Source organism: Dipodomys spectabilis, unplaced genomic scaffold (genome assembly GCF_019054845.1).
Source record: "Dipodomys spectabilis isolate Male_0828 unplaced genomic scaffold, ASM1905484v1 ptg000203l, whole genome shotgun sequence".
Classification (NCBI taxonomy): domain Eukaryota; kingdom Metazoa; phylum Chordata; class Mammalia; order Rodentia; family Heteromyidae; genus Dipodomys; species Dipodomys spectabilis.
This window is the reverse complement of record NW_024870880.1, coordinates 286272-303207: the sequence shown is the minus strand read 5'-3', so window position 1 is coordinate 303207 and position 16936 is coordinate 286272. Positions and strand designations below refer to the sequence as shown.

Here is a 16936-nt window from a genome sequence, read left to right as displayed (position 1 = left end):
TCATAAAACATTAAGCCAGCATAGGAGTTGTATTAAACAACTTTGTAAACTTACTGGCGATTTATCAGGGCTTTAAGAAGAATATGTCTATTCTGATCTTTTGTCCATTTTTAATCTAGTTTCTTGTTAATCTCATCTTTAATCTCTCTATACAAAATCAATAATTAATTCAAATTAGTAGAAAGGAAAAATATTAAGCAACTCCTATCATTTTCAATTATCAATAGCATGATATTTCTTAATCATTTTCTGTTGACGCTTGAGACTATATAACTCAATTTAGTCAGACTTTTTACAAGGCTGTATGTGTTTTATTTATTTTACATTGATTGTTCTTTCCAAAGCCTGTGTGTCTAATTTCCCTTGGTTTCTTTCAGTCTCAATTAGTTGAGGCGTCAAATGAAGAATAAATGGAAGGAAGCAAACAAAAAAATAATATAGTTCATCTCATCTGATGATACCTCTACAAGAATGAGGAAAGAGTTGATCCAAGGACCTATGATTGGACATCAAAAAGAGAATTCATTTTTCTAGGTCTTTCTTATCTTTGTGATGTAATTTAAATAATGTAAAACACAATTTACTACTAAGATACTTTTATGTTTTATCAGTTTTGCACATTTTCATATGGACTTCACCTCAGTGTACAATATTCCTTCATCATTCTGTCCCTGATATTTTTACACACACAAGACATAAGATAACCAGTTTGATTTACAGCATGAGAAGTTATCCACCTGGCTTCCTTGGAAGCAGAGCATGGTCAATAGATAACATTACTTCTGATTGCTCACTACATGTAATGGTTTCTGTAATACTTATCGCATTCTTTTTAGTATTTTAAAAACTTCTGGCTAAACTCAAACTCATTCATAGACGTTTGTGTTAAGTATTTCACAAGTTTTATTTCCCTTAATTCTTAAGATAACATTTTCTATAAAGCTAATGTTATTACCATTTTAGTGTTTGGAAAAATTGTAATTAAAGGCAGTAAGTGCATGGCTCAAACACGCACTTTGAGCAAAGAAATGAGTCAAAGTTTCCAAAAGTCTTTCAGCAATACACAAAAGGTAGGTAAAATCTCTCCATTCTCTTACACTCTCAATTCAATATTCATATTTCCAAGAAATAATAGCATAGCAATTATTGCCCATGGTGATAGTTTTCTGTTACATTTGGTCTTCAACACAGATTGTGTTGGTGACATTGGGTTATCATGCACAGAGCTGAGCTTATAAGGGAAAAATTTCTTCAGTCCCATAGTTCCTGTTTCCTTTCTAAAAAGTACTAAAACTTTTAAATATTTTCATTTATTGTGTTAAGAATCCAAAAAAACGAAAAAAATTGCATATAATCACTCCAAAATGCTTTAAAAATAAATGATAAAACAGGACCCCGTGAAGTAAACTTTCTTCTACTTTTAAAATTATTCTAAAAGACTTGCGCTGGTTGGTCACATCTGTAAACCTAACTATTCGCCATATCAACACTGAAGCTAGAGATCTGTGGATAACAGTTGGAAACCAATGAGGGAAAAATAAATTCATAGGATTATTTTTCAAAAATTTCAATGAATTAGCAACAGGCCAGGAATGGAGATGTAGCTCATATAGTAGCTCACCAATCTAGAGAGGAAAGGCCTAGCAAGACTTTGAAGCCCTGATTTCAAACTCTGAGCACACCAACATACATGCAATTGGATGAGAACACATGCTCTTGCACACACACACACACACACACACATTCAAAATACCTTCATATTAGTGTTTTGCATTAATTTCTTTGTTGACAATATTATATGAGTAAAATAAAGGAAATAAACTCTTCCATCTCAGAACATGTTATATGTTTTCTATTGTAAAATTCTGTACACAGGGGTCACATTTACATGAGCAAGGTAATGAGTACATTTCCTAACATGCATTGTTACCTCCTCCTTTATGTTCCCCTACCATCCCTTCCCTCCCACCTCTACAAGCACACTCCCCTCCCTAAGTACACTTCCCCTGCCTAAATTGTAAAGTTCATTTTTCATCATAGTGTCTTGTGCATCTCATTGTTATAATGGGTCAACCTGTATCCCTATTTAAGCATCTTGTTTTTTTTCCTTTCCCTCCCCAAATTAGAGGAACGTATATACAAGATGTGGGCGCACCAACTTCAAATACAGTGTAAACGGGTTATAGCATGGGGGAGGAACATATAAAGAAACAAAAAAGACACATCACCTGTTATAAGTACGTTAGAATCAATAACAAGCAAGAGAAAAACACACGTGTGTTCCTATCTTGGGTTTGATTTGCCTAATCTGGTCATATGTGCAAAGCTTTTAACCTTTTCTGCTTATCTCAGACATAAAATAGTTATTAAAAATTAAGGAAAACATAGGGCCTATGTTTCTTTGGATCTGGCTTACATCACTTAATATTTTTTTCCAAGTCTTTCCATTTTCTAACAAATTGTGCGATGCCATTCTTTCTGATGGAGGCATAGAATTCCATTGGTATAAATACCACATTTTCTTGATGCATTCATCTACTGAGGGGCATCTGGGTTGGTTTCAGATCTTAGTGATTGTAAATAATGCTGCAGTAAACATAGTTGTGCTGGTAGCTTTAGTGTGGTCTTGTTTGTGATCATCTGGGTAAATGCACAAAAGTGGGATTCCTGGGTCATAGGGGAGCTCTATGTGGAGTCTTTTGAGGAACCTCCATAGTACTTTCCAAAGGGTTGAATAAGTTTACACTCCCACCAAGAATGCAGTACAGTTCTCTTGTGGCTACATCCCCTCCAGCATCTGTTGTTGTAAAAGTATGGAATGGTTCAGGAATTTGCCTGTCATCCTTTCTCAGGGGCCATTCTAATCTTCTCTGTATTGTTCCAGTGTTAGAGTACTTGATGCTGAATTGAGCATAGAACATTTTTTATATATAAAGTGTAATTTATTTTCTTAAACTAGACAATTCAACAAAAAGTAAGCTCAAAAGAATTGCCATGAAATTTTAGAACCATGTACTTCTTACATAAGCACACATTTAAGAATAAAGACTGACATGTCAAAAACAAAATAATTCCAGATATTTGTTGTTCAAGAGATGTGTAAGAGGAGGAATTCAATTGTTTTATACAAGGCACCTGTCATAATGAACACTGAAGCAAGTGTTAAGGTTTTTTTTTAAGTTTTAATGTTTTAAACATATTTAATTTTGGGAATTTGCTTATATATGCCAAAACTAGGACTGTTTGGCAGGACATAAATTATTTTTGGGGTGGGAGTCTGCGAGTGGGGCCTGAACTCTGGGACTGGGCGCTGTCCCTCAGCTCTTCAGCTCAAAGCTACTGCTCTACCACTTGAACCAACGTGCCAGGTCCAACTTTTTTCTTTTTGCTTATGTGGTGCTGAGGAATCGAACCCAGGGCTTCATGCATGCAAGGCAAGCACTCTACCACTGAGCCACCTACCCAGCCCCAGGTCATAAAACTTTTTGATAAAGTATTTAAGATTTATGGTAGCAGACATATGCTACTAAGTATGTACATTTCAGAGTTTATAGAAATTTTACTAATGAGAAGTTGCAAAGTCTTTGTGTAAAGGAGCAGAATAAAGAGTTAAGACTTTTAACTACATAGTTTCTATTAAAAATATAGGGCTTCCTTATTTTAGATGTTAGTGAGGAACAAATGATGATATAAGCGATATACAAATGATGAGATGAGCCATAAATAATAATCTTAATGGGTAACTTTAAAGACTGCTCATAGCCTTTAAAACTCTTGTTAAACATCATAATCTTAGGCAGTTTTAAATGTACAGGAATATGAGAAAATAGTAAAATCTAATACATAGTACCCTTCAAATACTGAAAACACTGGTAATTGTTTTGTTTTTCATTTTATTAATCATTAATATTTAATTATTGGTTTTTCTTATTTGTAGCATTGTTTTCCTTGTTGTAATGTAATACAACTTTTTGTAAGTCATCATTATGAAGTACTTGGAGAAGGTTACTGGGATGGCCAAACCATTTTTTATAGGTGCATGTGAATTTATGAAGAGGAAAATTAAGAACAAAATATTTATTTAAAAAGTTATGAAGTAGAGTCTGAATCAGGAATGTTGATAAATGTCCACACCTAAAATCTTACCCAGAGGCTGAAGCAGTGATTTTAAAGAGTTGAGGCCACAAAAGTGAGAGACTGTGTTTAGTTTTGTTTTATATTTTGATTTTGCTGGTAATGGGGCTTGAACTCTGGGTCCTAGGTGCTGTCCCTCAGCTCAAGGCTAGTGCTACCACTTGAGCCACAACACCACTTCCATCTTTTTCTGCTTATGTGGTGCTGAGAAATCAAATCTAGGGCCTCATGCATGCAAGGCAAGCACTCTAACACTGAGCCACCTTCCAAGCACCTGACAGAATGTTTTTTAAAAAATCAATTATCCAACATTTGCTTTCTGCTTTGGGTTTTGTTATTAAATATATGAATACCTTTTTATATCATTGTGAATTGTCATACTTCTGAATTTATACTAACTTCAACCACTTTATCCTTTTCAAAGTCATGAAATAGCTCAGAGTTTGCTTCCATGAAGATTGTTTTTACATTTAAAATTTCTCCTGAGACATTTTTATTTTTAACAAAATAACTTTATATTTCATTTTGATGGGTTATCATACATCAAATACCTTCAAATGTATATGTAGAGTCTAAAGACAGCAGTATGAATATTCTCATACTGCTCTTGTTTATCTGTTATGCACTTTCAGTATTGTGATATTTCTCTTTCTCTTTCACTCTCCCATTTCCTCTCTTTCTCTTTCATGCTCCATATCTGCTGCTCTTCTATGGTGAAAACTTTAAAAACTTGAAAAAGGAAATCAAAACAGAACTTAGAAAATGGGAAAACTCCCATGCTCCTGGATAGGAAAGATTAACATCGTGAAAATGGCAATACTTCCCAAGGCTATCTACAAATTTAATGCAATACCTATCAAAATTCCAACCTCATTCTTCAAGGAAATAGAAGAGGCAATCCAAAAATTCATATGGAATAATAAAAGACCACGAATAACAAAAACGCTCCTCAATGGAAAGAACACTGCTGGAGGAATATCAATACCAAATTTCAAACTCTACTATAAAGCCATAGTAATCAAAATAGCTTGGTACTGACACAAGAACAGACTTCAGGACCAATGGCATAGAATTGAAAACCCAGAAATGAACCTACAGACCTATAGTCATCTAATCTTTGATAAGGGAGCTAAAAAAATAGAATGGAAGAAAGACAGCCTCTTCAGTAAATGGTGCTGTCAAAATTGCTTAACTACTTGTAGAAAACTAAAGCTAGATCCTTATATATCACCCTGCACCAGAATCAACTCCAAATGGATCAAAGACCTCGGAGTCAAAGCAGACACTCTGAAAACATTACAGGATGGAATAGGAGAAACCCTACGTCTCCTTGGCTCTGGCTGAAATTTTCTGAATAGAGACCCGGAAACACAACAAATCAATGAAAGGTTGGACAAATGGGATTGCATGAAGTTGCAGAGCTTCTGCATGGCAAAGGACATAGCTAGCAAGATCAATAGAAAGCCCACAGATTGGGAGAAGATCTTCACTAGCCATAAAACGGACAAGGGTCTCATGTCTAAAATATACTTGGAACTCAAAAAATTAAATCCCCCAACAATAAATCCTCAAAGAAACAACTGCCCAATAAATAAGAGAAACTTCTCTGAAGAAGAAAGAAGGATGGCCAATAGACACATGAAAAAATGCTCAACCTCCCTAGCCATAAAAAAATGCAAATCAAAACAACATTGTCATACCACCTCACCCTAATATGTCCCTCCCCTACAGTATAACCCCTGCTTTCACTATATTTGATGTCGGTATAATTTGTGGAGGGGAAGTGGAAAAACAAGTCGTTTAAATAAGTATACAGGTGGACCTGTTGCAGCAATGAGAAGTACAAGTTGTCATGTCAAAATCGAACTTTACAACTTGGGGGGGGGAGGGGTGGGAGGAAAGATGGGAAGAGATAGGAAGGGTAAACAAAGGAGGAGGCTACAATGCTTGATAAGAAATGTACTCACCGTCTTGCCCATGTAATTATAAAACCTCTGTACAGTATTTTCACAATAAAAAAAAAAAAGAATTTCTGCTGGTCTACTATTATCCTTCAGAATCCACTGGTTTTGTGGGAACATGATAGCGACCATCAGTTACCCTTGCATTCTTTAAGAGTTATAACAGTGACGTGATGTTATTCATTTCTATTCTAAATGGCAAAACAACAGATCTAGGAATTCCTTTTCAATTTTACTATTGTTATAAATTTTATCTCATAGGAATCATTGAAACGGATAGGATACTTTTAACCTCTGACCTAAAAGTTCGTTTTCTTTTTTCTTTTACAAACGACCTTTTTCTTTTATTATAAGTAAATACATGTAATGAAAACAATGCTTTCCTGTGGAAAGTAGACGGAATATATTCAGGGATGAAAAACAAGGTAATGGGGGAAGTGATTACAAAGGATGCCCATCATAGAGCACGGAACCTCAGAGCAGTTTATCATGTACACTTTGTGAGAATGACAATGTGCTGGGAACTATAGATTAAATCATTGAACAACTGATATAAATATATACACATATATTTATATATGTATATTTATTTTTAAATGCATATATGTGTGTATATGCCCTTATATATGTATACATGCATGTTACTATACACAAAAATACATACATACACACATGTACACATGCACACATGGAGAAAGACACATAGTTACAGACAACACAAGTTTCACTACTTGTTGAATATGCCTTAGACATAACGTTTGGAATCAAATATGTTGAAGATGTATTTGTCTCTAAAAATTCTTTTACCACTCCTATCTCTTTTTTTAAAGTAATTTATTAATTTATATGATAGTCCTATTCTTACGGCACACTGGAGACAGGTAACTTGCCAAATACATGAAGCAGTTTGTTATGTACTCAATACAAGCTCCACCCCAGTGTAGACCTTGAACTCTGGGCTTAGGCGCTGTCCCTCAGCTCTTCATCTCAAGGCTAGTGCTCTACCACTGGAGCCACAGCACCACTTCCAGCTTTTTCTTTTTATGTGGTGCTGAAGAATTGAACCCAGGCCTCATGCATGCAAAGCAAGAACCCTACCACTGAGCCATCTTCCCAGCATCTCCTCTTATCTCTTCAAATGGGTAGGTTTTGACACATTCGACTTTCAAAATGCCGTACAAGTGATAGCAAGTCAATCGGAAATCTCAGTAAGTAAACGTCATATGGCGTCTCCTTGCTCCCCAGGGAATGCTAGTTCTTGTAGACACTCTCAAAAACCAAAGTAGCAGGAAAATACCCTGGTACAGAATAAAGTTATAAGGCTTTAAATGGCATTCTTCCTTGAGTTCTTTTCCAACAGCCAGCATCAATTCTTAAGCAGATGAGTGAGTCCTCAGAAGATTGGAGCTCAGGTCAACATTTAACAAACTCATGTGAAAAGTCCTATGTGAGAAATGCTGACTGAGGTCTTGCTGATTTCATGGTCAAGAAAATAAGACAAAAAGAAGGTATTTTAATGTATTAAAATTTGAGAATAATTTGTAACCTGTCAATAAATGTGTAGAACACAATTGTACCAAAATGACAAAAAATGATGTGCATGTGAATTACGTGCTCTTGGACTTGGCGAGTGATCTTAGGTGTGTCTACACAAGTAGAATCAGCACAAATCAATCAGCATTTCTTCATTTAAGATACAAGGAAAGGATACAGGTTGACCCATTGCAACAATGAGATGTACAAGACACTCTATCGGGGGAGGGGGTTGGAGGGAAGAGTTGGGAGGCGTGAAGGGAAGGGATGGTAGGGGAAAAACCAAGGAGGGGGTAAAAATGCTCAATAAGAAATGTACTCATTACCTTACATATGTAACTGTAAACACTCTGCACAGGACATTTACAATAAAAATATGTATTAAAAACATACAAGGAAAACTTCTGTACTTATCGGAAGTTGTATTTGTCACTCAATATCAGTAAGGTATCAGTTTTATGATCACAGGCATATTAAAATTCTGGATGCTCAAATTCTCTACATAAGCACAGTCTATTATTTACATTAGAATCTGCCCACATCCTAGTGCAGTGTAATTGCAATGAAAATTTTTACTACATTCTATGTTTGTAATAAAAATAAAATCATATGCACTATCAACTGATGCAAATTTTTTCAGATAATTTTTTAGTGTGAAAATACTGTAAACAGAGGATGCAATTACATGAGCAAGGAAATGAGTATATTTCTTACCAAGCATTTTTGCCACCTCCTTTGTTTCCCCTTCCCATCCTTTCCCTTCTCACCATCCCGGTCCCTCTCCTCTTTAATCCCCGCCCCCCAGCCAAAGTTGTAATGTTCGTTTTTCCATATAAAGTCTTGTACATCTCATTGTTGCAACACGTCCACCTGTATCCATATATAAACAATTTATTATTCCCTTTCGCCTCCACAAATTATATTAACATAAACTACAGTGAAAGCAGGGGTTATACCTTGGGGAAGGGACATAAAATGCAAGAAACAAATCATCTTATAAATATGTTAGAAACAATAATAAGAAAAAAAAAAACATTTGAATCCTTACCTTAGGGTTCATTTCATCAAACATCTACTTATCTGAACGTTTCTGCTGTCTCAGACATATACTAGGGATTGCAAGTAAGGGAAACCATGAGAACTATGTTTCTTTGGGGCTGTCTTGCTTTACTTAATATATTTTTTCCAATTCATCCCATTTCCTAACAAATGGAGCAATGTCATTCTTTCTGATGGAGGCATAGTATACCACATTTTCTTGATCCATTCATCTACTGAGGGGCATCTGTGTTGGTTCCATATCTCAGCCATGGTAAATAATGCTGCAATAAACATGGTTGTACTGGTAGCTTTAGTAAGGTCTTATTTGTGATCATTTGGGTAAAAGCCCAAAAGTGGGATTGCTGGGTCATTGGACAGCTCTATGTGGCGTCTTTGAGGAACCTCCATACTAATTTCGAAAGTGGTTGAACAAGTTTACACTCCTACCAACAATGCAGTAAGGTTCCCTTCTGTCCACATCCCCTCCAGCATCTTTTGCAATTATATTTCTTGATTTAGCCATTGGACCTGGGGTGAGGTGATATCACAATGTTGTTTTGATTTGTATTTCTCTTATGGCTAGGGAGGTTGAGCATTTCCTCATGTATCTATTGCCCTTCCTTCTTTCCTCTTCAGTGGGCCTTTAGCCCACTTATTTATTGCCCAGTTGTTTCATTGAAAATTTGTTGTTGGGGAATTTAATTTTTTGAGTTCCAGGTATATTTTAGATATGAGACCCTTGATCTTGCTAGCTATGTGTTAGCCATGCAGAAGTTCTACAATTCCATGCAATCCCATTTTTCCAACCTTTCTTTGATTTGTTGAGTTTCCAGGTCTCTATTAAGAAAATATTGACCTGTGAAAAGGAGACCTAGGGTTTCTCTAATTCCATCCTTTAAAGATTTCAGAGTGTCTGCTTTGACTCCGAGGTATCTGATCAATGTGGAGATGATTCTGGTGCAGGGTGATATATAAGGATCCATCTTTAGTTTTCTACAAATGATTAACCAATTTTTCCAGCACTATTTACTGAAGAGGGTGTCTTTCTTCCATTCTAGTTTTTAGCTCCCTTATTGAAGATTACAGTGCTCTAGGTCTGTGGATTCATTTCTGGGTTTTCAATTCTATTCTAGGTATATTTTAGATATGAGACCCTTGTCCATTGTATGGCTAGTGAATATCTCCCAATGCGTGGTCTTTCTGTTGATCTTGTTAGCTATACCCTTTGCCATGAAGAAGCTCAGCAATTTCATGCAATCCCATTTGTCCAACCTCTCTTTGATTTGTTGTGTTTCTAGGTTTCTATTAAGAAAATTTAGGCCTGTACCAAGGAGACCTATGATTTCTGCTATTCCATCCTGTAATGTTTTCAGAATGTCTGCTTTGACTCTGAGGTCTTTGATCCATTTGGAGTTGATTCTGGTACAGGGTGTTATATAAGGATCGAGCTTTAGTTTTCTACAAGTAGTTAACCAGTTTTGCCAGCACCATTTACTGAAGAGGCTGTCTTTCCTCTATTCTAATTTTTTAACTCCCTTATCAAAGATTAGATGGCTTATATGGCTGTAGGTTCCTTTCTGGGTTTTCAGCTCTATTCCATTGGTGCTGAGGTCTGTTCTTGTGCACGCACCAAGCTGTTTTGATTACTATGGATTCATAGTAGAGTTTGAAATTTGGTATTGATATTCCTCCAGCACTGTTCTTTCTGTTAAGGATTGTTTTTGCTATTTGGGGCCTTTAATAGTTCCATGTAAATTTTTGGATTGCCTCTTCTTTTTCCTTGAAGAATGCCGTGGGAACATTGAAAGGCATCACATTGAATTAGTAGATAGCCTTGGGGATTATTGCCATTATCACGATGTAAATCCTTCCAATCCAGGAACATGAGAGGTTTTTCCACTTTCTAATTTCTGTTTGATTTCCCTTTTCACGTTTTTAAATTTTTCTTTTTTCCACGTTTTTTAAATTTTTCATTATAGAGGTCCTTCACTTCTTTGGTTAAGTTAATTCCTAGGTATTATTGATTGTGGGACTATTACAAATGGAGTTGCTTTCCTGATTTCAGACACACTTTTCTCATTGCTGCCATACAGAAAAGCCATTGATTTTTGAGGGTTAATTTTATACCCCATTACTTTGCCAAAATTTAGAATCAGCTTCAGTCATTTGGGTGTGGAGTCCGTGGGATTCATTAAACACAAGCTAATGTCATCTGCAAAGAGGGAGAGTTTTATTTAATCTTTCCCTGTTTGGATCCCTTTATTGCCTCTTTTCTTATTGCTGTAGCTAGTCATTCTATTACTAAATTGAAGTGGAGAGAGTGGACATCCTTGTCTCGTTCCTGAGTTAAGATGAAATGGCTTTAGTTTTTCACCATTAAGTAAAATTCTGGCTGTTTGTCATATACAGCCTTTATTGTATTGAGGAATGTTCCCTGGATTCCTAATTTTTCCAGAACCCTCATCACAAAGGATTGTTGGATCTTGTCAAATGCTTTTTTCTGCATCTATTGAGATAATCATGTGGTTCTTATCCTTGCTCCTGTTGATGTGATGAATTATGTTAATTGATTTGTGTATATTGAACCAGCTTTGCAGCCCTGAAATGAATCTTGTTTGATGGTGGTGTATGAGTTTTTGGATGAATTGTTGAAATTGATTGGCCAGAATTTTGTTGAGAAGTTTTGCATTAATGTTCATCAAAGAAATGGGTCTATAGTTCTCTTTCTTTGATGAGTCCCTGCCTGGTATTGGGATGAGGGTTATGATGGCTTCATAGAATGAGTTCGGTAGTGAACTTTCTATTTCAATTCCATTGAAGAGTTGGAAAAGTATTGGTGTGAGCTCTGCCATGAAGGCCTTATAGAATTCCGCTGTAAAGCTGCTTTTCTGAGATGGGAGGTCTCTTATTACTGTTTCTATTTCAGTGTTTGATATGAGCCAGTTAAGATGGTTTAACTCACCTTGGTTTGTTTCAGCATTTCGATATTGGCTTGGAAAACGTCTATTTCTGCCAGGCACTCTAACTTATTAGCATAATATTTTGAGAAGTATTCTCTTATATTGTTCTGAATCTTGGTTGTTACTGTGGTGATGTTTCCATTCTCATACCTGAGTTTATTTATTTGAGTGTGTTCTCTTCTTTTTCTCATAAGATTTGCTAAGGATCTGTCAATTTTTTTAATTTTTCAAAGTATCAACTCTTTGGTTTTTGGTTCTTACAATTTTTATTTTTGGATTCTAATTCGTTTAATTCTGGTGTAATTTTAATGATTTCTTTCCATCTACTGTATTGTAGCTAGGCGCCAGTGGCTCATGATTGTAACTCTAGCTACTAAAGTGGCTGAGACCTGAGAAACATGGTTCAAAGCTAGCCTAGGCAGGAAAGTCCATGAGACTCTTACCTCAAATGAGACAAAACTGTTAGTTGCTCAAGTGGTAGAGCACTAATCTTGAGCTGAAGAGCTGAGGGGCAGTGTCCAGGTCCAGATTTCAAGTCCCACGACTGACAACAATTAAAAATAAACATTTACAAGTAAACAATATTTTGACATAAATGTTAAATATATATTCTAAAAATTTTTAAATCCTCAGTGGATATATTAGTTTATATAAATATATAGAAGTGTTTTCTGGTTTTAGTTGTTTTTGAGTCAATTGTGTAAATCAAACATTTCTCATTCAATTCATATGTGTAGTTTTATAAACTTATAGGCCATAGTATAAAATTAGCAGATATGTGATAGACAGTGCTGTTTTAGGTATCTACCTTGGCATTCTAAAATTAAGACTTCTCCCCCAAAATTGATATGCCCTCTAACCTTGTCAGAGGTTTCATCTTATTGGAGCAGAAAAGTATCATCGTTTGGAACAACTGTAACATTTTACATGTATTCCACTTAATTTAACAACCAAAACATTCAAGTCATCTGAACCATGCAAGTAATAACAAAATGTCTTCTGACCTTTTTATTCTCTTAAGAGATGAAAATCTTTAATTATACATTTATTTTTTTTCTGCCTAAGATCCTATATCTTAGGAAGATCTTTTTGTGTAACCCTGTGTTCCTGATAAGAAAACCAGAACAAAGGCAATAATAAAAATAGCCAATGAAAATACTTGAAAGCAGTATTGCCATTTTCACTATATTAACTCTGCCTATCCAAGAGCATGGGAGGTCTTTCCATTTCCTAGTATCTTGTGTAATTTGTTTCTTTAACTTTTTATAGTTTTATTTGTTTTTTTATTGTGAAAATAGTGTAAAGAGGGTTTATAATTACATGGGCAACATAATGAGTACATTTCTTATCAATCATTGTAGACTCCTCCTTTGTTTCCCCTTCCCATCTTTTCCCATGCTCCTCCCGCCCCCCCAACCCAATCCTTCTTCCCCCCACCAAAGTTGTAAAGTTTGTATTCGACATAATGACTTGTATATCTCATTGTTACAATAGATCCACCTGTATCCCTATTTAAATAATTTGTTTTTTTCTCTTCCCCTCCACAAATTATATCAACATCAAATACAGTGAAAGCAGGGGTTACACCATGGGGCAGGAACATACAAAGCAACAAAGACCTAATCTTATAAATGTGTTAGAAACAATCACCTGAAAGAAAAAATACATTTGAATGCTTATCTTAAGGTTCATTTCTCTAACATCAACTTATCTGACCTTTCTGCTTGACTCAGAATATACTAGTTTTAGCAAATAAGGGAAATCATGGGACCTAAGATTCTTTGGGCCTGGGTTACTTCACTTAATATAATTTTTCCAAGTCTTTCCATTTCCTAACAAATGTGGCAATGTCATTCTTTCTGATGGAGGCACAGAATTCCATTGTGTATATATACCACATTTTTATAGTTTTCATTAAATAGTTCTTTTACATCTTTGGTTAGGTTAATTCTTAAATATTTTATTTTGGGGGAGGTTATTGTGAATGGGGTTGCTCCCTTTCTGCTTGTACATTGTCAGTGTACAGGAAGGCAACTGATTTTATGGGTTGATTTTGTATCCTGCTACTTTGCTGAAGTGATTTATGATTTCTAAGAGTTTGGGAATGGAGTTTTTGTGATCGTGAAGGTATAGTATTTTGTCATCTGTAAAAAGGGATAGTTTAACTTCTTCTTTTCCTATGCGGATCCCTTTAATGTCTTTTTCTTACCTTATTTACCTGGGTAAGGGTTCCAGGACTATTTTGAAGAGGAGTGGAGACAGTGGGCATCCTTGCCTTGTTCCGGATTTTAAGAGAATTGGTTTTAGCATTTCCCCATTAAGTATAATATTGGCTATTGGTCTGTCATAAATGGCTTTTATTGTTTTAAGAAATGTTCCTTCTATTCTTATTTTCTCCAGAGCTTTTACCATGAATGAATGTTGAATTTTATCAAAGGCCTTTCCAGTATCTGTGGAGATAATCATGTGGTTCTTGACCTTGGCTCTGTTGATGTGTAGGATTACATTTATTGACTTATGTATGTTAAACGATCCCTGCATCTCTGGGATGAAGCCTATCTGATCATAGTGTATGATTTTTTTTTTTTATGTTTCTGGATTCTGTTAGCTAGAATCCTGTTAAGGATCTTTGCATGTGTGTTCATCAAGGAAATTGGCCTGTAATTCTCTTTTTTGGTTGGGTCTTTGCCTGGTATGAGGATGAGTGTGATATTGGCTTCGTGGAATGAGTTTGGGATAGCTCCCTCCTTCTCTGTTTCTCTGAAGAGCTTGAGGATTATGGCCATTAGTTCTTCTTTAAAGGTCTTATAGAATTCTGCTGTGAATCCATCTGGTCTTGGGCTTTTTTTGTTGGAAGACTTCTGATTGTTTCTGTATCTCGTTGTAGGATATTGGCTTATTTAATGATTTACTTCTTCTTTGCTTAGTTTGGGCAACTTGTATTTCTCTAAAAATGCATCCATTTCTGCCAGGTTTTCTTACTTTAGAGAGTATAACTTTTGAAAGTAGTCCGTTAAGATTGTTTTAGATATTTTGTGTATGTATTGTGAATTTTCCTATGGCATCCCTAATCCTGTTCATATGGGTTTCCTCTCTTCTTTTTAATTAATCTTGCCAACGGTCCATCAATTTTATTTATTTTTTCAAAGAACCAGTTTTTTCTTTGGGTAATTCTGGCTATGGTTCTACAATTTTCTAATTCATTAATCTCCAGTCTTAGTTTGGTTATCTGGCTCCTTCTAGTAAATTTAGGTTGCATTTTTTTTCATGTTTTTCTAGCTATTTTAATTGCAACATGAGATAATTTACTTGGTCTGTCTCTATTTTCTTGATGTGGGCACTGAGGGCAATAAATTTTCCCCTCAGGACTGCTTTTGATGTGTCCTACAAGTTTCTTTGTGTGGTGTTTTCATTTTCATTGAGTTGTAGGAAATTATTTCTTCTTTGATCTCTTCTGTTACCTAGCCATTGCTTAGAAGTGTGCTGTTCAATTTCCATGTATTAGAATAATTTCTGCTGTATGCTTTGTTATTGAGAACTAGCTTGATTCCACTGTGGTCAGATAGGATAGAGGGGATTAAATCGATCCCCTTGTATTTGCTTAAGTTCCTTGCATGAACTATGATATGGTCTATTTTGGAGAAAGTTCCATGAGCTACTAAGAAGAATGTGTACTCTGTTGTTTTAGGATGAAATACTCGGTAGATGTCAGTTAATTCCGTTGAAGTATGGCCTCACTTAATTCAGTAGCTTCTTTTCCAATCCTCTGTTTGGTAGACCTGTCCTTTGGCGAGAGTGGGGTGTTAAAGTCTACTAGTATTATCATATTGGGATCTATTTTATTCTGTAAGTTTGAGAGTATTTGCTTTACATATCTGGGTGCACCAATGTTTGGAGAATATAAGTTGGTAATATAAGAGGGAACTGTCCTCCTCTTGGGTTGTTCCCTGTATTAATATGTAGTGTCCAGCCTTGTCTTTTTGTATTGATTATAATGAAAAGTTTATCTTCTGAGATATCAGGCTTGCTACACTTGCTTTCTTACTGGGGGCATTTGATTGGTAGATCCTTTTCCAACTCTTTACTCTGAGTTTGTTTGTATGTTTGGCTGAGAGGTGTGTCTCCTGAAGGCAACAGATGGATGGGTCATGTTTTCTAATCCAATCTGCAGTTCTTTTTCTTTTGATTGGCAAATTAAGCCCGTTAATATTAAGAGATAGTATAGAGAGATGCATTTTGATCCCTGTCATTCCCAATTTCCCTCAGTTTTTCTTCTTTCCTTTCCTCCTGTGCTTGCTCAGTTAGATTTCTATTAATTACTGTCTGGGTACATGTCCCTGTTCCTGGTTGCTTTCTTCAGGTTGTGTTCCCACTCTTAGTATTCTTTGTAATGCTGGCTTAATGTTTATGTATTCATTTAGTTTTTATTTGCTATTAAAAATTTTCAGCTCTCCATTGAATGTGAATGCTAGCTTTTCCGAGTATATCAGTCTGGGTTGACAGTTATTGGCTCTCAGGGCTCGTATAGTACTTTCCCAGGCCTTTCTTGCATTCAGTATTTGTGTAGAGAGATCTGCAGTGATTCTAATTTTTTCCCGTTTATTATAGCTCCTTCTTCATTTTTGCTGCATGCAAGATGGTTTCCTTATTATTCAGGTCTATCATTTTTACTATAATGTGTCTAGAAGTGTTTCTCCTGGTGTCTTGCTTGTTAGGTGTTCTATATGCTTCTGTTATGTAGGTAAGATGTTCTTTTTTGAGATGGGGAAAATTTCACTGATTATCTTGTTGAATAGGTGTTGCATTCCCTTGCTTTGATATTCCTCACCTTCGTCCACTCCAGTTATACAAAGGTTAAATTTCTTGGCACTATCTGTTTGCTCTTGAATTTCCCTTGGGCATAATTTGAGTGATGTTTCCATATCTGTCATTGTTTGGTCCAGTTGGTGTATTCTGTCTTCTGTATCTGACACTCTACATTCCATTTCGTTCACTCTGTTAACTGTGTCTTCCATTGTGGTTTGCAAGGAAGAAATGGACTCATTTATGGATTTGGTGTTGGTTCTCAAAGTACTGATCTCACCTCTTAATAAGGTATGTATTGCCTCTATTTTGGCATTTTTCTCACTTCTGAGTGAGGTATGTACTTCCTCTACTTTTGTGTGTACCTCGTGTTTGAGATCCTGCAATTCTTTCGATAGTTTGTCCCCATGTTCTTTAATTTCTGGTCTATTTCTCGCTTTATTTTTTGAGTCATTGTTTCCAGCATCCCTTGGATGTAGCTTTTGTCTTTCATTCCTGCTTTGC

The 16936-nt window shown here is 35.7% G+C and overlaps 1 non-coding gene across 1 annotated transcript; it reads right to left on the bottom strand.

Moving 5' to 3' along the window:
- Window positions 1-2807: 2807 nt before the first annotated feature.
- LOC122122071 lies at window positions 2808-2910 on the bottom strand. The gene has a single exon (XR_006150107.1). It is a non-coding gene; the product is annotated as a U6 spliceosomal RNA (small nuclear RNA).
- Window positions 2911-16936: the final 14026 nt, after the last annotated feature.